The sequence below is a fragment of the Eulemur rufifrons genome, chromosome 7 (genome assembly GCF_041146395.1).
Source record: "Eulemur rufifrons isolate Redbay chromosome 7, OSU_ERuf_1, whole genome shotgun sequence".
Classification (NCBI taxonomy): domain Eukaryota; kingdom Metazoa; phylum Chordata; class Mammalia; order Primates; family Lemuridae; genus Eulemur; species Eulemur rufifrons.
Genome location: NC_090989.1, coordinates 163,831,251 through 163,856,190, shown reverse-complemented (window position 1 = coordinate 163,856,190; position 24,940 = coordinate 163,831,251).

Sequence of the window (24,940 nt, the reverse complement as noted above, 5' to 3'; positions counted from 1 at the left end):
ATCTCCCACCCTTAGTGTTCTGGAGAAGACTTGTATTAATAAAAATCCACCGTTCCCCATGTGACTTGGATAAGACTAACAGAGGCCCTCCTTATGTACCTCTGATAAGGCCAACAGCAGACCTTCCACCTTCCATTCTTCCCCTTATAAATGATCAGCTGAACTGTTTGTACAAATATCTGCTAACTTGACCACACTTCAGCCAGGGATCTCTCCCTCTGTAGGCCCTTGAACTTTGGCCTGACCTTGAGCATTAGATTGCAAAAGAGCCCCTCCTTAAAGACTCATCCTGATAAGTGGCCTATGTCAGAGAAAAGCTTTCCGTAGTCAGTTGTCCCATCAGGCCACTTGCTCATCCCACTCTCCCACACCCCTCCTTTCTAGCCGTGTTTATTCCTCGCTATAAAAGAAAATTCCTTTCTGCCTGACCTTTGAGACACCTGCACGTCTCATGGTCAGAGCCGTCTCTCCATTGCAGTAGTCTTCCTCCGCTTATTGCTATTGTCTCTTCAAATAAGGGCTCTCTTTACTTAAGTCTGAGTTTGTTTTTATTTGACATTTCAAGCCTATAACTGTTGCCTGGTTTTAGTGTTTAAAGCACCCTCATGCTAACAGAATAGGAACCTCCTATATTCCAGGCTATGGATATGGCACTTTTAATACATACGCTCTATTTCTTTGTCTCCTATAAGGGAAGTATTTTAATTTATATTTTAAACCCAGGAACCCTGAGGCTAAGGTATGTCAAATAATTTTGCAAATGATGCACACCTCCTAAATGAGAGACATGGAATTGGAAGATTGCTGTGACTGACTTCATGGCCCTTGGTTTTTCCATGACTCCTGCCTCTATTAACTTCTTGAGGTCATGGTTAATGCTGAAAACTGTAATGATGATGCAGCTCTACCATTTAATGAATTATATGGTAGTTCTTTGTGTATCTTTTTCCATATAATGCTGACAACAAAGATGGGAGGTTGATGCCTTTAGTGTACTCATTTTATAGGCTGAGCATCCCTTATGCAAAATACTTAGGACCAGAGGGTTTTGGATTTTGGATATTTTTCAAATTTTTGAATATTTGCATATTCATAATGCTATATCTTGGGGATGGGACTCAAGTCTAAACATGACGTTTATTTATGTTGATATATACCTTATGCACATAGCCTGAAGGTAATTTTATACAGTTTTTAAAAATAATTCTGTGCATGTAACAAAATTTTTATTTTACTACCCTTTGTGGTTGTGTGTGTGTGTGATAGCGGGAGAATATGAGGGTGTGTGGAAAAGATACATTGCAGTTGAAGGGGACTGGAAGGGTCCCCTTGGAGACACTCAATAAATTGTGTTGTGTGCCTGCATTTTGACTGCATCCTGTCATATGAAGTCAGGTGTGGAATTTTCCACTTACAGCATCGTGTCAGGACTCAAAAAGTTTCAGATTTTGGAGCATTTTGGATTTTGAGATCAGGGGCGCTCAACCTGTATTTTACACTAAGGGAACACGGGGGTTTGAGCAGGTTAACTGATTGGCCCAGGCCCATGAAGTTGACAAGCACCTAAGTGTGTATCTAAGTAATGATAAAACTGGTACTTTTACTTTGCATTTTTTTAATAAACTCCTGGCTTCCTGGGTGCAGCCCGTCTAGTGCCTGTATCACCTGCTGCAGTTTTGAGCACACAGTGTTCCTACAGCTCGTCAGCCTTTGGTTGCCTTGCCAGTGTGGGTTTCTGCTAACGATGGAGCTTTGGCTTAATGCCACAGTATGAAATCGGTTTTCTGTTTATGTTGAGTTTAATGTTTATTTGCTGTTTACCTTAAATAAATCAATGATTGATTACGAACAGAATGCTTTTCAGGCCTGTGGCATGTATCATTTTGGCCAAAGAGAAAAATATTTAAATAACCGAGTTAGTTAACTTCCCTGACCTTTATTTAGTTTCCTCATCTGTACAATGGACATCTCAAGATACCTAATTTGTAGAAATGTTGTTGAAGATTAGAGACATAATATATGTGTCTCTGGCCCAGTGGCTGGCAACTAGGAAATACTTCACCAGTTGCTCTAGCTATTAGTAGTACTAGTAGTTTTTCATTTTTTCCCAAGCTCTTTATACCAAAGAAGTATGGTGTCTTTTTCTGACATGAGCAAAGTTCTAGAAGTAAGTAATGGCTGATAACTCAACCTGGCTCATTGTAACAGTCTGTTGTGTTTGCAGTTTAAATATTGCTATTTAAAAATTAGAATCATATTTGGTTGAAAGTAGCACACATGTGAAATTGAGCCTCCTAAGCCTTACTTCTACTGGTTTGAAGTAAGTAGTTAATGATTTTCTTGCCTAATCATTAATAAATTCAAAAACTGTAATACAAAAATGAATATTGTGAAATTTCCAGAACACTCTAAAACTACCCATTAATTTAGCCCTGTAAAAATTGCACTATAAACATGACTGGTGTTTTTATTATATATGAGTGTGACAGAAGCCCTTTGGGTTTTCATCCATTCTCCATTGCTATATTCAGTTGATTTAAGATTCTAAGGCTTGCTTTTTCGCTAATTCTGAGTTTTTCAAGTTCTTGTAATGTGAACGCATGTTAATTTTCTCCTGGATGAAAACATAAGCTTAATGAGGAAACTTATTTAGGCTTGCTATGCCAGAAGGGAATCTAGCCTTTGGTGTTGGTGTGGTCAGGGTCGACCCTTCCTGCACTCTGTCTGCCTCATCTCCTTCATCTCCTTTGATTGCTGGGGAAGCAGACAAAGTTCCCGTCCTGATTGTGTCACTACTGGTATTAGGCAGAAAAATGCTTGGAATTTATGGAGATGTCTTTTTCCAGTTCTGAGTATAAGGTTCTGTAAATGTCTCCCGAAATAACATCTCTACCTTTGATACATTTCCTAGTGTTGTTATCTACAATTCTTTGAGAGGTTAGGTTTCCATGTGCAGGTACCTCAATCTCAGTAGTTCCAAAAGAAAATTCATTCCTACCAAACCACTACCTCTGCCATTTTTTCTATTGGGTAATGGCTTTTCCATTATCACATTTTTTTAAGTCATGCAACATTTTTTCTCCACTCTGCCATGTTGTCTCTGCAGATTGTATTCATTCTTTCTTGATAACGACTATCACACTCCCCTTTCTAGTCCCACTTCCATATCCCAAATTGAGGTTCTCTCTCTCTCTCACTCAGAATATTTTAATAGGTTCCTAATTGATCTCCCCACCTCCAACTCCCCTCAGCCATTTAGTTAATCTTGAAACAGTGCTCATACAAATTAAGTGCTTTAATTACTGTTTGATTTGAATTGAATTTTATCGACACAACCAGCTATCTGTGTGGGGATAGAGCTTTCAGCATTGGTTCATATATTAAGAGCAACACCTTGAGAGCAGAGAAGTACCACTTTCAAGTGCACACACCTATTTGTTAAATTTCCTTTGCATCATTTACTGTAACTCACTTTGGTTTGTAATCAACATAATAGCTTTGCTTTTTTCAAACTTCTTTTTGTGGTAAAGAAAAGGATCGACTCTGGGACGTGCGTCTCATTAGTATTAAAAGTACTCAGTCTCTGTAAAGTGAATATAATAGAAACATTTCTATAATGTAAAGCTAAAGGAGATAAATGTCGGGTTGTCAGAAAACTTAAATGAATAATGGTATTTGAGGCATTTGTTTTTCTTGCAATTTGAGATATGATAATTACTGCTATTTAAATTTGTCCCCCCCAAACTTAGCTTGCTTAGATGTCTTGGGGGTTGGGGGCTTTTGGACACAGAAGGCATTTTCCTATCCTGTCAGAAGTTTTTTAAGGATTATGAATATTTTTACATTCTGTCTGAGAAAACAAAGCATGTAGAGATGAAAGATAGTGAAGATTAGCTCTGCTTTTAAAACAGAGCATTGTACAAAACTTTGCAAAATCAAAAGAGTGGGCATGTAGTTCGAAGATGTACAAAACTGTGCTAAAGGGGGAAAGAAGAAGTAAACGGATGGAAGAATGAATTGGTTTTAAAGATGAAATCTCACGACACAATCTTGGCATACAATTAGGTTCATAAGTTAGGAAAAATATAATATCATACCAAACTAATCCCTTTATTTGAAATATGACTCTGCCCATTTATAGTTCAATAGTGGAAGACTCAGTGCCCAGACTTAGCCTGGAAGCTTTTTACTCATGTCAAGAATGCAGGGGATCTGGAAAGATCTATTTCTGTTTCTTGGGTCATGTCTTTTTGAGCAGGGGACAAGAGGATCTTTTCGTGAACTCAAGTTCTGCCATAGTGGTGGTGCTTAAGCAGGTGGTTTTACTTCTGTGCTTTCACAGGATTTCAGGGGCAAATTAGGATATTGTGGGGACAATCTTAAACTCTGCAAAGGGCAAATGATATGTTCTCTCACAAGAGGAACTTAAGATATCTCTCTTTGCAACAGAGTTGCATCCAGAGTGGATGCCATTTTCTTAAAGTGACACTGATGTGTGGATAATTATACACCACAACTGCTACCACTACCCTTCCTCCTGCCGGACCCTGTGCCGGTTATTTAATCTTAACACAAGAATGTAAGGCACATACTGTTATTTTCTCCATTTTGCATATGTGGAGACTGATACCCAAGCAAGTTAAGTAAATTGCCCAAAGCCAGAGGCTTGACTGGAGTCCAAGGTTTTTTTGTTTTTTTTTTTTTTCACTTAAAGGCCATGTCCATGTCCACAGCAACTTCTGTAACTTCTCCTGCATGGATGGCCTTGCAAGATCATGATTATTAGAATTGAGGATTTTACAGGCCCCTCCCCGCAGTAAAGGTTGGTTTTTCTAAAGGTTTCCTTCCTCTGTTCACAAGAAGGGATGGAGGGAGAGAGGAGTAATGTGTATTTAGTCACCAGCAATGAAATTATAGTTTTAGGACCAGTGGTTGTAACTGAAAGACCATATCCCACAGAGCTAGTGTTCAGTGGTTAGTCTTATGTGATTAAATCCTTATAAATGTGATTAAATTCTTAAAAACCACAAGAAGAAAAGGTCTCTTCAGGGAAATAAGTATAGACATATCATTTTCCTTTGATTTGCAGATTTTTTTTTTTAAAAACAAACCAAACCTGATTCCCAAGAGATAAGAAAAACAGGATTCTTTTTTTCTCAACATTTACACGAAATAACACCTAAATACTTTAAAGTGTGAACAAATGTCCCATGGTATTCAATAATGTGATATATCTGTCTCCTTCTGCCACCTACAAATGAAGGAAAGATTTTGAAGAGAGTAATGTCGGTTTTCAACTTTTTTGTTCTCAAAATTCCCCTTCCACACTAAAGCCCAAGGAGCTAACATACTGCCTCTAGGTAACAGAACTTAAGTAGAAATTAGCTGGAGGAGCTTCTAGCTCAGTGAGGCACAGCACAGAGACTGTCAGGCCTTGGCAGGCTGTGGAGATATATCTGGGAACATACAGAATAATCCAGAATGGGGTTGGTTTGGTATTAGTCTGTCTGTTGGGAGGACTGCGCCATGTCAGTCCTGAAGGTTCTCATTTTATGTAGATGGAGCCAGAGGGGTGTTTTGAACATGTGGGTACGGCCAAGTGACCTCCATGCTGGACCCCTTCAGTGGCTTCCCGTTAGCATTAGGCCCTGCCTGGCACGGCTGCCGTGTTCCTTCTCCCCTTGTCTCCTGCTGCCGTCCCCCGGCCCCGCTCACCACCCTCCTATGCACTCTGTCCTGATGGGCTGAATTCTAGTCCTCCTGTCTGAGCCGTCTCCCCCATCTCCTTTGCAGGGGCTTTTACCTCTGCCTCGATGCTCTTCCCTCCTTTTCTCTCCACTCTTCCTTCAACTCTCAGCTCCAGTGCCATTACCTCAGTGGTGGCCTCTCTGCCTTGGTCAGCTCCCCTAGTCATAGACTGTTCTGGCAGGCCATGCCTTTGCTTTGAGGACTGGGCTGTATTGTGCATGTGCTTTCTGATGATGTTTGGGAGAGGAGATGGGGTATGATGGTTGAGCCCTGGACAGTTAAACCGTATAGCTGAGCTCAAAACAAACTCTGCCACTTAGCAGCCCTGTGACCTCTCTGTGCCTCGGTGCCTCTTCTGTGAAATAAGGATGATCACTGTTCCTCGTTCTTAGAGGTGTGGTGGAGAGGAAATAAGTTGATATTACAAAGGCACCTTGCACATAGAAGGGGCTCAATATGTGGTAGTTCTTTTTATTATTTGAACAATGAGTGTCCTTCCGTTAGACTGTGAACTCCAGAAAGGTAAGGCTATAACTGTTTTTGTTCAACAATGTCTCCCCTGCTCTTGGCACAATGCCCAACCCACTGTAGGCACACATTAAGTATTTGTTTTCACTGTGTCCTGGCTCTGAAAGCTTTGGCCTCTGTACTTGAATCTGTAATAGAATTTAGAGGTGTGCTCTTGATGCCGAAATGTTGGCAGTTCTTACCTGGCAGTCAGGACACTATAATGTGTCTCTTTGTTCTGGGCCTTTTGATTCGAAGACTGTCTCAGCAAATGTGGCATCCTACCCAGGATTCTGACCACAGCGCAAGAGTGAGCCTTATGTTGAATTGTGCATCCTACTTCCACTAGTGGCATTCTGATTTTTATCTTTGAGCTGCACATCCCTTTTTGTCAGTTATAGTCTTATTGGAAGCTCAATGTATCAAACAGATTCAAAGTGAAGGTGTTCTGCTTAGACAAGAGCAGAGCTTGTTTGGGGTCCCCACCCTTTCCCTTCCTCTGACTGCCCCTGGAAACCTTGGCCCTAAATAAATGATGGTCTTTTTGCTAAGGGTATTAAGTGAGAGACCCCCTTGGAAAGCTTAATGAGCAAACATGGAGGTCACTTGCAGAAGGAAAGAAGCCTCCAATGTTTTAAACTCCAGTAGGGAAGAATCTCAAGTGGTGATGTCATCATGGGCAGCTGAACTGTTTGTACAGTGCTGGAGAGAAGATACTGCTATGACATAGCCTATGATTTTGAAGGCTATGGTACAGCTGCCATCTTTCATCTTAAAGAAAGGGGATGTTAAATATGACGATGAGAGCAAGGTCACACATCCATTTTATTAGTTGCTTAATTGTATTTAGCTGAATCACTTAGTGTGGTGATGTCCCAGGGGCTGCTGGGGAGTCCTTCTTTCCATAGAAGGAGAGAGATCCTAGGAGGAAGCTTTATTTAACTATGTTACATAATATGTTCCAGGTCTTGGCTTTCTGCCATTCTTAGATTAGGAATGGTAGAACTGGATTTTTTTGGGTAATTTCTTTAATCAAAAGGAAAATCATAAAAATAAGCTCACTATTGGATAGCATATTTAACACCAGACAACTTTATAAAATAATCAGACTTTTTTGGGGCACTTCCAAAATTGATTCAAATAAAGATTCCATTTTTCTGTGTGAAGAAAAAAAATTTTATTAGATTACATAGTGGAATAGGAAAGAGAAATTTTTTTCCCCTTACCATTACAGAATTTTCTTAAGGAATATTTTCTGTGTCAGGGTTGTTAGATATAGTATTCTCTTTTGTTATTTTTTTAAACTTAATCTTAAAATATATTTCCTTCAAATAGAGTCCTAAGCTTGGGATTGATGACTAAGGATCTCTTAAATTCATATCTTCTTAAATTGATTCACTACTTTCCAACATGAATTTTGTTCTGAACAAGGAAAGAAAAATATATTTAGCTGATATGGGCCATCTGGCTTTAAAATGTGGAGAATTGTCTTCCAGCCTGTGTCTATTTCAGAGTGACTATTGGATCAGAATTCCAGTGAATCCAAAACAGGAGATTCACAATTTAAACTTTAATGCTTTGGGGATTGTAAATCACAGCACATATGGGATGATACATGTTTTGGGAGAAATGGATCCTCCTGGCCCATGTATAAAAAAATTAAAGCTGTCTGTATTCTGTGTTTATTGAATATATTTTACCAAGATGGGTTTAATAAACAGTTCTTAGATTTTTAATCTTATCACTGGGATTTTAAATCCTAAAAAATTGTTTTTCAAATTATCATACATTATAAATGCTCAATAATGTCCCAAACTTAAAAGCTTCTCTGAAGAGGTAATGGCTCTCCTTGTTGTTTCATGGTTCATTTTTTAAAAACCAACAAACAAGCAAATGAAAAAAAAAGGTGTTATTTCTTTTGGAAGGAAGGTATGATTCTCATGGTTAGTGGTTAGTCCTAAGGCAAGGAATTGCTTTCCCCATGGACCTCTCATTCTGACAAGATGAAATATTTGGACAATGGTTTTCATAATTAGCATAGCCAAGAAACTGCCTTATTTTAATGTTGTTCAAAATATGTCCTGATAAGATTTGTTCCCCAAAGAATTAGTGGGAAAGTTGAGGACAAATTTAGTATAATAGACACATCTATTGAAGGATTTCTTAATCTTCTGATTGTTCAATATGTGAATATGCATTATGAACCTCTGGGAAGAGGGGTGTGGAGAGGAAGACTATAACAGGTGGTGTTCTCCAAACTTTTTTGACACTGGGGTATATTGTGGGACTCTTGTTCTGCTGATTGCAATTTGAGAGAAGGATTTCTTGTCTGGTTAGTACATGTAGCCTTTTTAATGGAGACTTTCTTGGGAACGATATGGCATCAGATTCCCCTACCCGATCCCTAACCCAACTCCAGTGCATTTGAAAACTTCTGAAATTAGGATGCAGTTTACAATCAGCACTTATGTGCTTTCTTTTTTTAATTCCAGGAAGGCTATTAAACTATTAACTAATACAGCTTTTAATTCTAATATATGTATTATGTTCAGTCTAATCCATAGGAAGTAGAGCATTAAGAGTATTGAGTGAGAGGAAAAAGATGTTTTTGTGGAAAATTTGTTTACTGCTGTACAATAAGCTTTGTTTTCCAGAATTTCTGGAGTCTGATTAAAAAAATAATAACCAGTTACATTTTCTGGCAGCTTACTATGGTTTCATCCCAATGCTAAATGTTTACGTGTATCTGTGGTAGGTGTTATTGCTTCATTTTCACAGTGAAGAAATTGAGGCTGGATGTGGTGGCTCACACCTGTAATCCCAGTGTTTTGGGAGGGCGAAGTGGAAGGATCACCTGAGCCTAAGAGTTCAAGAGTAGTCTGGGCAACACAGTGAGACCCCCATCTCTACAAAAAAAAAAAAAAAAAAAAAAAAGAGGCATGAAAATTAGCCCAGCATGGTGGCATGCGCCTGTAGTCCCAGCTACTCAGGAGGCTGAGGCAGGAGGATCCCTTGAGCCCAGGGGTTTGAGGTTGCAGTGAGCTGTGGCCAGGCCACTGCTCTATAGCCCGTGCAACAACATGAGACCTGCCTCTTAAAAAAAAAAAAAAAAAAAAAAAAGTGAGGCAATTGAAACTCAAAGAGGTTCAGTAATTTATCCACCTTAATAGCTGATGGAGAATGAGATTTTTATCTCAGGCAGCCTGACTTTTACAACCCACTATTTGTTTAAGTTAATTGAGCATCGACATTTATTTGCTTCATGTATACTGTCTTATACCTTTGCATTATGGCATATGCCGATGATTCCCTGAATTGGGTCCTTATTAGAATCACCTGGGGAGCTTTGGAAAACTACAGATTCCTGGCTTCAACTCCCAAAAGTCATTAGCTCTGGGGTACAGCTTGTATTTTTAAACATTAATATAAAAGCTGTGAGTAATTTTAATGAAGCTAGATTTGGGAATGATGAATAAACACATTATAAGAAATGCTTTACTTCCCACCAAAGATAAAAATGTAGTAGAGTCCCCCTGGGCCCCCAAACCATGAAGAACATAAATGAATGAGATACGACCTCTGTCTTGGTTCTTGGCATCTGGAGGCGGCAGTCAAGGTGTGTTGAGAAAGCAGATATGCACAAACATACACCTGCTTGGTACCTTTGCCTGAAATGTGTAAGGGCACCTTCATGCCTCCTGGTCTGTATGGTTGTCTTGCTATATTCACAGCCTTCTTTAAGAGTAACCTCAATGCAAACTGTTACAGATGGGTATGGGTAAGACGTCAACACACACAACCGTCCAGTCTTTAGCTCTGATGGCAATAAAAAAATCGAGCCCTCTAATCTGCCTGCAAATAGCTGTAGCTTCCTTGATCTAATATAATCAAAGGAACAAGCCCATGGAGGTTTAAGGGATTCTGTGCTGCTATTGCCGTCACCATTAATTTAATTGCTGAAATACAGTGAATTATGAGGAAGTCGAGTTAAATGCTGAAATGTTTGGAGCAAGGGACTAACCAGGTTAGTTCTGTAATTAGTGTTGTCTTTAAGAAGGGACATAGGGTTCCCTGAAGAGTGACTTTGCAGAACTGACAATTATGTCTAAAGTGAGCGTGGAAGTGAAGTGACAAGTCAGTTCTGGTCTTGGCAAGTGGGCAGGAGTGCACGTGGCAGAGCAGGTGTGAAATAAATGTTCTTTGACTTCAGCGAAGACTTATGGGCACCATCATTTCAGGTACCCAGGAGTTGTGTAATCTTTCTGTTCACTCTGTATTATAAGTGAAAAAAGACACACCGTTTTAAATATTTATGCTTATAAATATTTAAATGCTACACTGTGTATTTTGTGTTGTACAAATCCATCTGTGAGCCGACATTATCCAGGGGCATCTTCTCAGATGTGAATTGTGTCTGGTGGCCCTTTTTATGCCAACTCTTTCTGCTACTCTAGCTCACTGGCAGTGTCTTCATGGATGTGGATGGGCCATCTTTCGGATTAATGGACTAGTTTCATCAGTTCATTACATGAGTCCAGTCGCTTGCTGGACTCAGTTCACCCAATTGTTAATGGTATTTAATAGGAGCTACATTTGATAAGCATGTCTGTCTAATAATGAATTTTGACCTTTTACAATAAAATTATTAATTTGTTTTCTCTTTATAAATTTCCTTTCTCTGATACCAACTTAATCCTAATACCTATTTCTCCCTACTGGCCAACACTTACTAAAATAATTTTCCTCCATTTGAGCATGTAGCTATTACCACAAGTCAAACAGGACAGTCATTCTCAGGGTCCTCATTTGCAGGAGCTAGTCATTGATTGTGTTTCCCTTTTAGGTTGCATAACCTTGAGAAGAAGGGCATCTAACATAGGATATTGCTCCTGTATTCATTTAATAATCATTTTAGGAATCATATCCATAATAATTATTGTTAATAATGGAGCAAACATGTTAAGTACCTACTATTGCCTGGCACTATGTTAAATAAAACATTATCTCATTTTGATCCTTACAGTAACCCTGCATTGATCTGAAATTGGTTCAGTTGGTTGGTTCTGAAGACCTGTATGTAGGCAGGTTGTTTTCTTCTTGTTTTATGATGAAGGCTAGCCAGTCCCCTTGTAAACAGCCATGAGAACATTGCTAAGCCAGAGTTCAGTAGTGGGGAAAAAAGACCTCAAAGTCTAATAAGGGATGAGCGGCTCTCGTTATCTAAGATCTTGATTAAAAATTGAGTTCATTCTTTGGCTAAAAAAATCATCATGAAAACCTAACCTGTTTGGGGTTGGTATCTAAATTCCACTTTAACATCTGACTACAGCAGCTTCATAATTGGCCTTCCTTTTCCTTCTCCCACCCATTCACTCATCACCCCACCTCACCCCACCTCACCCCACTCCACCTTAATTGGTATTTTGAACTTACCATTTTTAAAACACAAAAGGAAGGAAATCAAAAAATACATTCTCAAGGTTCATATGCTATAATATAGTGGTTATTGACATTGAGTTCAAAGTTGGGTTCAAATCACAGCTCTAATATGTTTGAGCTGTTGAAACTTCGGTGACTTAAGCTCTCTGTGTCTCAGTTTCCTTATCTTTAAAACTCTGGGAAATAGTAGCACCTTCCCATAAAGACTGTGTGAGATGAGGTTTATAAATGTAACAACCTTTGCACAGTGACTAGTGCCTAGAAAGGGCCCCAGATGTGCATAGGAAACGGCAGCCCTTTTTAGAAGATGTATTTGGGACTTTAAAAGCTAAGTAAAAAAAGAATGGCTTTTGGTGGTCTGGGATTTGTGAGCTCAAGGACTTGTGCCGCAAGAACAACAAACATGAGCCTGCTTATTTAACAGAACGTGCCCTCAGTGAGGGTCTGATCTGCTTTCAGCTTGAGGAGTGCTTCAGAATTTTAATTATTCAGAGGAGCTTCCCAGAGTAATAGAAGTTGCTTTATGGTTGTTTTCTCTTCATGTCAAACTGAAAGGATAATTGTGACAAATGAGCATTCCTATGCCAAGATGTGACACAGCAAATGAATTTATGGATGGTGATGATAATGATGATCATCAGTGTGGCCAGGGTTCTGGTTTGATCAGGAGCAGCAGACTGCTTTCTTAAGATGAAATAGTCATTTAAATGAACATGGCATCTTTTCTTGAACAATGCGCAGGTTATATATATATTTTTTTTTGCATGGTGATTGAAGACCCATTACTCAGCATTATCTCCCTCTCTCCCCTGTACCTTCTGTCTGTTCAGACTAAGCCACCTCAGGAAGATTTATTACTCTTCCTTGGTGCTCTTATTAGCATCCTTTACATAGCTTATCATGACACTTACAATAATGCAAAAGTAATAAAAATGTAATTATCATCATCCTTACAGTAGCTGTTAATATTCATTGAGCATATACTATGTGCCGGCTTTGCACCATCATCTCATTTAATCTGCACAACAGCCCTGTGACCTAGAAATTGTCATTGCCTCTGTTTTCCTGATGGTGAAGAGATTCAGTTAGAGGACTGAAGTGGTTTGCCTAAAGTCACAGCCGGGATCTAAAACAGGTCTGACTGTGGAACCTGAAGGCACAGACCAACCGTAATCTGAAGCTGCCTCTGTTTTATAGTTTCCTGTTTATTTCCATTTTCCTCCTTGGTCAGTTAACTCCCGTGGCTTCCTGCATCTGTCTCGCATCGTAGCCTGACGACTGGCATGGAGGAGGCATTGGAGCACTGGGAAGAATGAGTGAGTAGTGAGTTCAGCCCTCTGTAGAGTGGATGCTGAAAAAATGGCACCAAGGCTTTAAGAGCTTAAAAGGGAAGTCAAAGAATGTTGATAGAACCATATTAAAGCAAAGATGACTCCTCTATGTCTCCAGAAAATTAGATATAATGTGAAAGAATGCCAAAGCCAGGTGAGAAGCATTCAGGTGTGGAAGTTGTACAGGGCACTTCGGTTTTTTTGCTTTTTGTTTTTAATCTGCTCAGACATAAAATAATTAAACTGTTCATGACAGGATATAATTGCGTCATTATGTACAAAACTCTGTTACTATAATTTGGATCATAAGAGAGCAAAGTATTAAAACCTTTCTAATAGTGTTTAATTTTGTTTTAGCTTTTCCTAAAGGAAGTGCTCAGTTTGTACTTTGAACTTACAAACTTTTGACACATTCTTTGCTGTTGCAAATCATTCATGTAAACTACAGAAATGACTCACTGTCCATTTTTCATAATTTAGAGTCCGGTCTTTATATGAACTTTACATATTTCAATGTTGAAGGCACTTATATTTGCATGCTTTTAATGTACCTTGTTGTTAATCTATCTTACATGGAGTCAGTACTGTAATATAAGCTAAAAAATAATAACTCAATTTATTCAAGACCATTTTAATTAAAAATACGTGCTAACTCTTCAGGGACCAGGTAGAGGTTTACACTTCTCTGAAGACGGGTTGTTGAGCAAATTAATAATGTAAACAAGATTTTGGAGAGAATATTTAATCAACTCAAGAGAAAAAACTTTTCAAGCAAGCTGCAGCACTTTAAAACTATCCATTGACATTCAGAAGATTGATGTGTTAATTACTAATGATTGTTTTGAATTCATTAAACTGGTCATTTGAATACCTTTATTTGGCCACATTCTATTGGTCTCATACAAATTCCAGTGTCTTTTGACTATAAATGGTGATGTATGTTGGACCCTTCCTTAATAATCACTAGTATTACCACTAACTTAGTCATCTTGGGCACACAATAAATCCTCTCCGGGCCTAACCATTTATATCTGTTAAATGAACCACTTCTTACGACTGTATAGGGCTTTTCTGAGACTTCAGTGAGATAAAGCATATGAATCACTTGGTACAGTGCTCAGGAAATAGGATACTAATTATTAAGTACAAATTAGTGTGGTTTTATTATCAAGTGTGCCTGCTACTGCTGCATTTTTCTGCTTTACAGTTGCAGTGTAAGTTGATTTATGCAGCGCCTAAAATGAAGACGTGTAATTAGACTATTTCTCCCCCCAGATTTATATATTTATTTCCAAAATCTCCAAGTGTAGAAATAAAGTGTGGTATGTTTAATGCTTTCCCTCTGAGCAAATAAACTTGGAGAAACTCACTAAACATCAATTGGAGTTACTCCCACTGAGTTGTGCCTGGGATTTGAGATTAAGGGAGCTTCTGAAATTTGGAACTGGGTGGTCCCAGAGTCCCCTGTGGGTGTCACAATCCTATCTTTAGGTGATCTTCATAGTTAGGACTTTGTTCCTTTGCCAAAGCTGTGATTTTTGTCTTTTCCCACATTGCTAGAATTGGTCAAACCTTCTGGTCCTTATGAAATACCCCAGTGCTACCTGTGGGGTCGTGCTCAGTTTGGAATGTTTCCTGTCGTTAAGGAGTCAGGCTTTCTTGCTTAATATTTTTCCTCAGTATTCAAATGAAAAATTTGAAATAGTTTTCAGTTGCACTAAGTTATCTTTGTGCAAATTTAAGATTTTGCATTGATACTCATGTTCTTTCTTGGAGGTGTGGCACTAAAGTAATCATTTGATATTTAATATCCTTTGTGAAATTTTATTTACCTGATATCTTGTATGGATACAGCTTCTGAAAAATAGCACCAACAAAGTTTGTATGACATGGTCTTAATTTTTCTTTGTCACAGTTTTCTGGAAAAATTTTATCAGTTAAATATGCCAAAGACAAGATATGCCAGACGATTAAGGAGATGATTTTATTCAGACTATTGCAGTAGAGGGAATGTACCTTAATGAGGAATGTCTCAAAGAAGAGGGAGAAAAGTTGGAGTTTTATAACACAATGAGTCATTCAGGAAGGTGGGAGGTGGCTCTTACAATACGCAGGGACAGTTTGGTCCTTGTGGTTTGGGGTGTTTCCCAGAGGGTAAAAGGGTAAGGATTTTTTAACATTGGCTGTTTCCTGGGAGCACAGGGCTCTGGTTAAGTTCAACATTGCCAAATAGGTAAAACTTTGTAAAAATTATTTTTTTTTCCAAATAGTAAAAAAAGTGCATTCGGCTTTTAATTATTTTTTAATGAATTGTTGTACCAATGTTTAATTAAAGGCATTTCAGTGTTGTGATTGCCTTCTTAATTGTCCTAAGAACTTCTAGAAAGAACTTTCCATTATACAAATTAAAAATATCCATTCTAAATCAAAACTATTGAAAGCAATTAATTTTGAAGTTTTATCTGCTTTTATATATGTGTGTGTATGTGAGTGTGTCGCTTTTAAATAGTCTGCTCTCCTCTCAATAATAGTACAGAGTATGGTGTGCCTCATATTACTAAGTGGAAACCAACTTCTTCATTTTCTCTAAGAATTCAGGTAAAGATTTATATATTTTATGAAAATTTTCCTTTGAAATTAGTAAGATTTTGTGGTTTTAAGTTTTTTTTGATTATTAGAATTAATAGCCATTTATGTTAGATATTCTTATTAAAGCCCCCTATAAACACCCCTCTGTTCCCTCCCTCCCCTTAATTTCTTTTTATCTTCTTTCTAGTCTCCAGATATGCAGCTCCCCCATGCTCTGTCCTGAGCTCTCTGCTTTTCTTTTATTTCCTCTGCTTATGGTCTTACTGGTTTGTGTAACTTTTGATTATCTTTTTGCATTATTAGTGATTCTTAGCCTTTTCTCCAAGCCAACATACTTGAGGTATAACTGCTTATTCCTACTTGCACAGTGAATCCTATACTAGTAATTCTCACCAGGGCTCCCTCTGAAAACTTGGTGTGGGGACTACACACTTTGTAATGAGCACTACAAGTGACCCTCTGCCCCCATCCCCAGGCTGTGCCCCCCTCCCTTGCAATTATGAACCTCAAGTCCAACTCTTGCTAGAGTCAAACATTTTCATCTGCTTCCTGATAGACCATAGATACCTATACTAAATTTCAAATTTCTAACATTTAGCCCTAAACAAGCTCTCCTCTGACTCTTTCATTTCTATTTTTTGCACAGATTTTTTGGAATCATTTTGCAGTAACAGAATTATTTTTAGGAGGAAAAGTAAAAGATGCATTTTATTTCTTTGTTTTCTCCTTTTATTATTGGATAAAAGTCAAATAATACTTAAGAATGTTGAGAAAGTCACCTGTAATCCCTACAGAAATAGCTGCTGTTAATATTTGAGTATACAGTGTGTCTTTTTTGCCATGTATTTAAACATGGTGATATTGTTATCTACAGAAATACACACCTAATAGACGTCTGGCTTGCACCCTGACATGGTATAAAGAGAGGCAGCACAGTACGATGGTCCAGGAGCACAGCCCCTGGTATCAAACAGACCCTTATTTCACCCTGGGCTCCACTATTTACTCTCTATAGGGACCTGGCTGTTAATAAATAGCTTAAAGCCTCTCGTGTGTAATCGGTAAGTTGGGGGTATATCTTCACTGGCTGGTTAACAAGCAGGTTCCTGCTTGATAACATATGTTTTTGGTGGTGGTTTTGTCTTATTGTGCCTGACACATAGCTTTTCTAAATAAAATCATTGTCTATTAATGAACAAGTCATTGCTGCTGTTTCATCCCCAAATTCCACACTTACCCAGTACTGGCATTAGTGGGAAAACCCAGGACCGAATTCTGTAGCCCACCTGCACATCCTCCCTATCCCTTGGCCTGGGCTGCTTCATCCTTTCCCCACCATTATGAAGATGGAGCATCTTCTCTCAGGCTCACTTCCTCTGGGGTGGCTTAATGGACTTCTGCCTGATCTTTTCTGCTTTGTCATTCGTATAGTCCTTGGCATCTGGATAATATGCACAGCTTAGCCCTTGGAGATACATATGTGGTCATGCACTGCATAAGGACATTGCGGTCAACGACAGACTGCACATACAATGGTGGTCCCACAAGGTTATAATGGAGCTGAAAAATTCCTGTAGCCTAGTGCCATTGTAGTGCAATTGATTTATTTTTTATAAACTTAGTGTAGCCCAAGTGTACAGTGTTTATAAAGTCTACGTAGTGTACAGTAATGTCCTAGGCCACCCTCACATTCACCCACCACTCACTCTTCGCTCACCCAGAGCAACTTCCGGTCGGTCCTGCAAACCCCATTCATGGTAAGTGCCCTCAACAGGTCTGCAGTCTTTTATCTTTTATACCATACTTTTACTGTACCTTTTCTATGTTTGGATGGATTCAGATACACAAATACTTCCCAATGTGTTACAACTGCCTACAGTAGTCAGTACAGTTACGTGCCATACAGGTTTGTAGCTTAGGGGGATAAGCTATACCTGAGGTCCCCAACCCCCAGGCCATGGCCCAGTACCAGTCTGTGCCTTGTTAGGAAACGGGCTGTGGGCTGTGTGTCACTGCCTGAGCTCTGCACCACACCCCTATCACCCACGACACCCCACCCCCGGTCCCTGGGAAAGTTGTCTTTCATGGAACCAATCCTGGTGCCAAAAAGATTTGAGACCTCTGGTAGGTGTGCAGTATGCTATACCATCTAGTTTTGTATAAGTATAATCTATGATACTAATATTTGCATAATGCCAATCACCTTACCATGCATTTCCCAGAACGCATCCTCATCGTTAAGCGACACATGACTATATATGTGTGCGTGTGTATATGTATGTATATGACCGTATGTTTGAATAGCTTTTGAAGTGCTTTCACCCATACCACCTTTATAAGAACATCATGAGGCAGATTGTCATTTTCATTTTATGGAGGAGCAAACTGAGGCTCAAATGTCACTTGCTCACAATTGCACGACTATTAGGCAGAAAAGGCAGGACCCAGAAGCTGGTGCACAGACTGGGGCACCAGTTCTCTTTCCACTATGCTTAGTAAATGTTCCCTGATGTGCAGATTTGCAGGTGAAGTTCCCAGGCAGTGAAAGCAAGTTCGTTCCTCCTTTAAGACACTTGGTCTAAACACTAATATGTAGTTGGCAGCATTGTGGGAGGCAAACTCCAGGGACCAGATCTGGCATTTCTCCACCCTTTTTGTATTAATAATATTAAGTGACTAATCTTTATGAAAGCCTAGTAACTTGTGAAAGGGAATAGACCAGGTGCTCCATTTTCCAAATCTCCTAAGTTTCTTGGAAGAAAAGGACTGGTTGGAATAAAGGCTTCTTGGCCCTATAACAATTTATATTGCCTATGTGTAATACCCCTATAAAATGAGCTTCCTGGCAAGACTTAGTAAACACATTTCAACTAGATATAAAGATTTCATAAACCATGCTCTTAGTGAGATGTACTAGGGAAAAATCACAGCTCCCAGGATGTCATTAATTTTATATTAAGCTCAGAATTTCAGAACAGCTAGGAAAGGCACATGTCCATAATCCATAGTCATGTTATTAAAGGATGGGGAATATGCAACTAGACATTAAAATGATCAATGACGTCCAGGAGGCCAGTAAAGCAATGTGGTTAAGGGCTTTTGATGTCGCATCCAGAGACCTAGTTTCAGGTTGGTTTTCAACCACTTACTTCGTTGAGTAAATTACTAACCCACTCTGCCTTCAGTTTCTTCATCCATAAAAGTGAGGATGATGACAGTATTTGCCCCAGTGTTACTGTGAAGATGAGTTTTCATGTAATATCTTTGGCACAGTGCCTGCTGCATACAGGAAATGCTCTTTTTTTTTTTTTTGCCATTAGTTGATACCATTTGGTACTGTATGCCAAGCTAAAATCACTTTTTGTTTGTTTTTAGGCCTAAGTTTTTTGTGATTGTTGTGACTCCATCCAAAAGTCAGTCATTGTGAAAATCAAGCAGTTAGGATATGTCGTGTTTGATGTCCTTCCACATCCTTGTCATTTCAACGCCTGGGCATTTGCTCTTACTAATCACACCCGTGGAGTACAAGCATGTTAAGGAAGAAACTAAGGCCCTCTCAACAGGGACCTGCTGTTGTCATCAGTCACACTCCTAGAGGAACTGAGGTCAGCACGCACCAGGGACAGTCCCACCCCAAGTTCTCTGCTGTGTTCTTCAGCTACCCACGTGGTGGAGAGCTCCTTACTCTGTAGAGTAGGTCCTAACAGGGCAATATTTTGAAAGAGCCTTCAACATTTTGGTGTTTTTGTTCTTTTAGGCTAGTCAAGTGAAGCAGTGAGAGCAAAGAACAAAGGAATCTATCACTGGTTGTGATCAGTTAGTTCTAAACACCTCTGCACTGGGGCCAGCCAACATTTTTGATAAAGAGATTGTTGTTGCTCTTTTACTTTCTTCTGCAAATGGATTTTCAGGAATATTAAAAGTCCCAGAGGCAGCACATGGTAATGGGAATAATTGGGTTATTTCACCATCCCTTCTAGGTACATCTTCCTCAAGGGCACTATATTATACAGAAAGGCTTAAGTCAGAGGGTTTCCCCACTTAAATATCCACAGCTTTTCTTCATGCAGAGCCTGTTACTGACAACTTCTGGAGTGATATTCTAGCAAGAGTATTCTCATCTTGCTCCCTGATAAACATAAGAGTGGATGTCTTGTCATTTTTTTATCGCTATATTAGATGAAACCATTCCTCTCCCCAGTGTCCATCTATCATCAAATATTTATCTAGAACATCTCAAGTACTCCAAACTATAACATTGATTTATGGTTATTTGAAGTTTCTTTTAGGACTGCTGACAGATTACAGAAATCGCTTGAGATATCTGTCTTAAAGGAGATCACTGAACCAAAAGAATTAGTTGATGTCTTGTTTGGAATGGGGTGTGTACATTATCAAAGTTGTAGTCAATTCTTACCGAAATAATCCCTACATAGCTTAAATAGATTAAGTGCTTAAATGTGAATTTGAACCCCAAATTACAGAAGAAAAACATTTATTGGGGAAGGAATTATAACTACTATATTAATTGTATATTACTTTAATACATATCAAATTACATATATGGTATTAATTTAGGCAGATGGAAACTTTCAAAACGCCAACCAGCTTTGAGTTAACTCAATCTCAAATAGGATAAAGGTAACCTACCCCATCTCAGACTGCCTGTCAGAGACTAGGATGAACCTTTTTGGGTGGGAGATAACATCTCTATAATTTTTCATACATAGCATCTGTAATTCAACTTAAAATCACTGGAAACATCAAGAAATAAGACCAAGAGATAAAAAACAAAATAGAAACAATCCCACGGATGACCCAATAGATGTTATCAGAATTGGAATTTGGTCTGGAGCTAACTAGCAGCAGTCCTCTTTGGATAACGCCAGGACTCTCAAATTCTCCGTTGTCTCTACTAATCTCTCTTTCCTCACTCCTGGCGTGATCCACTAAATTATGTCATTATTTGGTCTTCCAACCACCGTCACATGAATTTCCACACAAAAGGCATAGATATGTTTTCCAGTGTGGGCTTTGGATAATTTTTATTTAATCAGTTTTGACGAGTGGATGTTATGGTCTTATATTTTCTCTTTGCATGGGAGGCTGAGTAGAGGGGTAACAGGGATTCTTGTTAGAAACAGAAATGCTTGATATTTTTTTCTTTAAAGTTTGCTAGTTTGGTGAAAGCACATCTGTTTCTTTGTCTTTGAATTCTTTCTTGCAAAGAAAGAAAATCATGAATGCCTTCAGGGGGAAAAAAATAAGAAAATCAAGTTCAGACAGGCTTAAATAAAATTACAGTTGGCCCTGTGAGCGGCTTCCTGGGAATGTGCGATGTGCGTTTTTGACATAGACTGCTCACATCTCTCTGAAATGATAAAGGATGGGAATGAGATAGGCCTTTGCAAACTAGAGTCAGCTTGCTCGCAGTTCCACACAAAGAGCCATTACTTTAAGTTTCATATTTTTTTTCTTTTTATAAAAGTACATAGCCTGACATTGCAGCAGTGTGGTTTCTTTGAAGACCTTTGGAAAGAAATGTCTTGTGTTTGCTTCTTAAAGCTACAGACTACAATAACCCAAGAAAAAATTTTAGATACAGTCGGTGATAGAAGCTACCCTGAGTGCTTCGGAATTGTAATGCTGTAGAGTGATTCTCAAAGTGTCATTCTCAGGGAAACATTTGGCATCATCTGTAAGCTTGTTAGAAATGCAAATTCATGGGCCCTACCCAAACCTAGTGAATCAGAATCTCTGGAGATAGGGCCCCCAGTAACTGTACTTACTGGGTCACCAAGTGATACTTCATTGATACTTCTTCTGATACCTGTTTGATAACCACTTTTGTAGAGTACTGATGCTAATCCAGATGAAGTCACCAGGTAGGCTGAGCTAATTAAACTGCATCTGTGTGAGGTGAGGCTATAGAACCACATCAAGAAAGCATTGCACTGTTCGTTTATTCATTTCCTAATTAATGAAATTAGGGTCTCTGGGCATTTTCTCCTAAGCCAGAAAATTGTTGATCTATCTCATGAATTAGAGGGCAGAAAAAAATTTAAGACAGTCGGGTAGGATCTTGCATTTTCTATAGACAGTCTGCCACGACCGGTAGTTCTTTTGATCCTGTATGAAAAGTCTTTGTCAGTTAGGAAGATGAATCAGTTGTCTTAGCTATGTGGTAAAGCAATTAGGCATTATGAGAAAATCATATCTCTTTTGAAAAAAGAGAGTGACATCTCTTCAAGTGTGACTGAGAGGAAAAATGACGCAAAATGATAGGCAAGAATAGCGGTCCTCAGAGAGAAGAATCAACTTCAGAAGGACAATGACTAGGTGGGTCACAAAGTCGGGCTTTTCAAGGCCTCCGGGTGCCCATCATAAAATACATTCTTCAAAGGAAAGAATAGCACTCTATTTTATATACCCACACATGTCAAATATTAACTCTTTGACAACTTAATTGGCCTAAGATTTACAACAATGGCTTTTATAACACAATAACCTAATTTATTAACAAGTTTATATGTGGCTATTTTTAAAAATGTTTCTCTATATTGTGTTCTCTATGGGTTAAACGATTTTTTTTTCCTGTGCCTATTCTCTAAGGTAAACAACAACAACAAAAGAAACAGTTATTTAAGGAGAAGTGTGGGATGATAAATTGTTTTTAAAGAATTTATTGTTTTCTGCAGCCTACTTTTTAAATGATTCAGTGAGCTACTTTATTGTTAAATGAGTGGAGACTCCTCTTGCTCCCAAGAACATACTTTGAAGAAGAGTAATCTATATTTATTACTAAATAATTACTAGACGTTTTTAGTAACTTGTATGGTTTTGCAAATCAACTCCTTGCATCAGCATTTTATTAGCAGGCAAGTAACCTGGTCGAACTTACTGGTAGCACTGTCAAGAAGGGATCTGAGGAGGGAAAGCTAGAGCTCATCAGTGAGTCATCAAATGCTGGTGACATATTCAGACTTAGGTTCTTTCTGTCAAAAAAGAACCTTTCATTTTTGCCTCTCACTGTTTCGCTTTTCTATCTGCTATATCGGGTAAAGGCAGTGATGTCGTGTGGTTCTAACTTACTGGACTTTGAAAGTGGTTCAATAGTGAGCTCCGGGAGCAACAGCAGAAACAAAAGGGGCAAACATGAAAATTTCCAAGAAATGATGACTCCTTTAAACTGGTTCTTACATCTAAGAAGTTCATGATATGTTACTCTTGCTGCATTGTAATTTACTGGAGTATCAGAATCGTATACCCATATAAAAACCAAAGTGAATCCAAAGCATCTTGAGTTCTAAATATCATGTGTTGCCCTATGTTATTGTCACTTAGGTTGAATTCCACCAAGCTGAGCAACTGGAGAGAGGTGACAGGACAGCGTGTGTGTGAGACAGCCTGCTTTAGTGAAAATGTCCTGAAATGACAAATTCTAGAGATTTGATCCCAAGAATGGAAAAACAAGCATCACATGTACTCACCAGAAAATTGGTTTCCTTGATCATCACCTAAATACAAATCTGGAAACGACACCAATTGGACATCAGACTGAGGTGGGGGGTGGGGGAGGGGATGGGGGTATGCCTACACAATGAGTGCATTGCGCACCGTTTGGGGAGTGGTAACATTTGAAGGTGCTGACTCGGGAAAGGGGGGGTGGGGAAAAAATATGAAACTATTGTTTTTAACTTGCACTGTTCACTTAATAATTTATCATGAATATTTCCCATATTATTTCATATCATTGTACAAGAAATAATGTATACATTATGAGGACATACTGTATCTAACAAGATATACTGTATCTAACAAGATATACTGTTAGACTCTTTGATTCTGTAAAATAAAAAAATAAAAAAAAAAAAATAAAAAAAAAAAAATAAAAAAAAAAAAAGAATATTGTAAAAACAATAAGACAGCCAAGAGAAAAACTATAGATTTCTATAAATTTTGTTTATTTCATCTGTTACCTTTGAAGACTCTCTGGGCTGTCGAGTTTGGATTGGAAATTTGACATAAATGAGTTCACATTCCCTATGTCTATGGACAGGTTTTTAATGCTGAGTTTCCTTTTGATGGGATAGAAATCCTAGCATTGCTGAGAGAATTAAATGACAATGCAAGTAAAGTTCTAGGCATAGGACTTGGTACATAGTATACATAGTATGTGGCCTTTATTGGTAGTATTATTTAGAATATTATTATTTGGTATGTGCTTAATTTGCCATGCCTAAAAATTCCTTTAAAAATTAGAATGGCAACGTACAAATGATTTCATTTCTGTGTCATCTTCCAAGTGGAGACAGGCAATGGGACATTCAGAATGACATGTCATGGAACTTTTAACAAGTCTAATTTCCCCCTGATGGGTAGAAAAATCTATCTTGGGAACTGATGGCTGGGAAGATACCAATTGCTTGTCTGGAATTTAAATAGGGAAGAAAAGGGGACTCAGGGCAGCAAGTTGTTCCTGGTAGTGCTCCAAGAGTAGCAACCATTTCCATTATTTAAGAAGTCTTTGAAGTGCTAATGGACTATGCTCTTAACTCTGGCAGCTCACATAAAATGAGATAACAAGGGTTAGGTGGGCCAGGCTCAGTGACTAAAGCCTATAAATCCAGCACTTTGAGTAGCAGAGACAGAAGGATCCCTTGAGGCCAGGAGTTCAAGACCAGTCTGGGCAACATAGAGCCTGGAAACAAGAAACCTTGTTTCTATCGAAATAATTTTAAAAATAGCCAGGTGTGATGATGCATACCTGTAGTCCTAGCTACTCAGGAGGCTGAGGTGGGAGGATTGCTTGAGCCCAGGAGTTGGAGGCTGCATGCAGTAAGCTAGGTTTGGGCCACTGAACTCCAGCCTGGATGACTGAGGGAGACCCTGCCTCTAAGAAAAAAATGGGGAGAGGGTAGATAGGGTCAGAACTGGCAGAGTTGTGACTGAGGGTGAACAGTTGGGGGATGGGGGGTTGCAGAGGTGAAGCAGGGGTGCGAGCACCTCACTGAGTGATGGGAAAGAATAAAGTGTTGAAAACACAGAATGGAAACCAGCATAACAGAAACACGGCTGTGGCGTATTCAGACCAGCATGTGACTCTCTTGCCCACAAAACAATGGGAGAAGGGTGGTACTTTTGAAGAAGCCTAAAGAGACATGAATCTTTTGTTTCTGGAACAGTGAGTTTTTTCTAGCATTCTCTTTGGAACATTCTTCCCGTTCTAAAAGACAATATATGCCCTTCTGCCCTTCGAGCAGTGTGAGAATTTAGAAGACAGGGATTCTTGACACCCAAAGGCCAGGAGATACGTGATGCCCAGA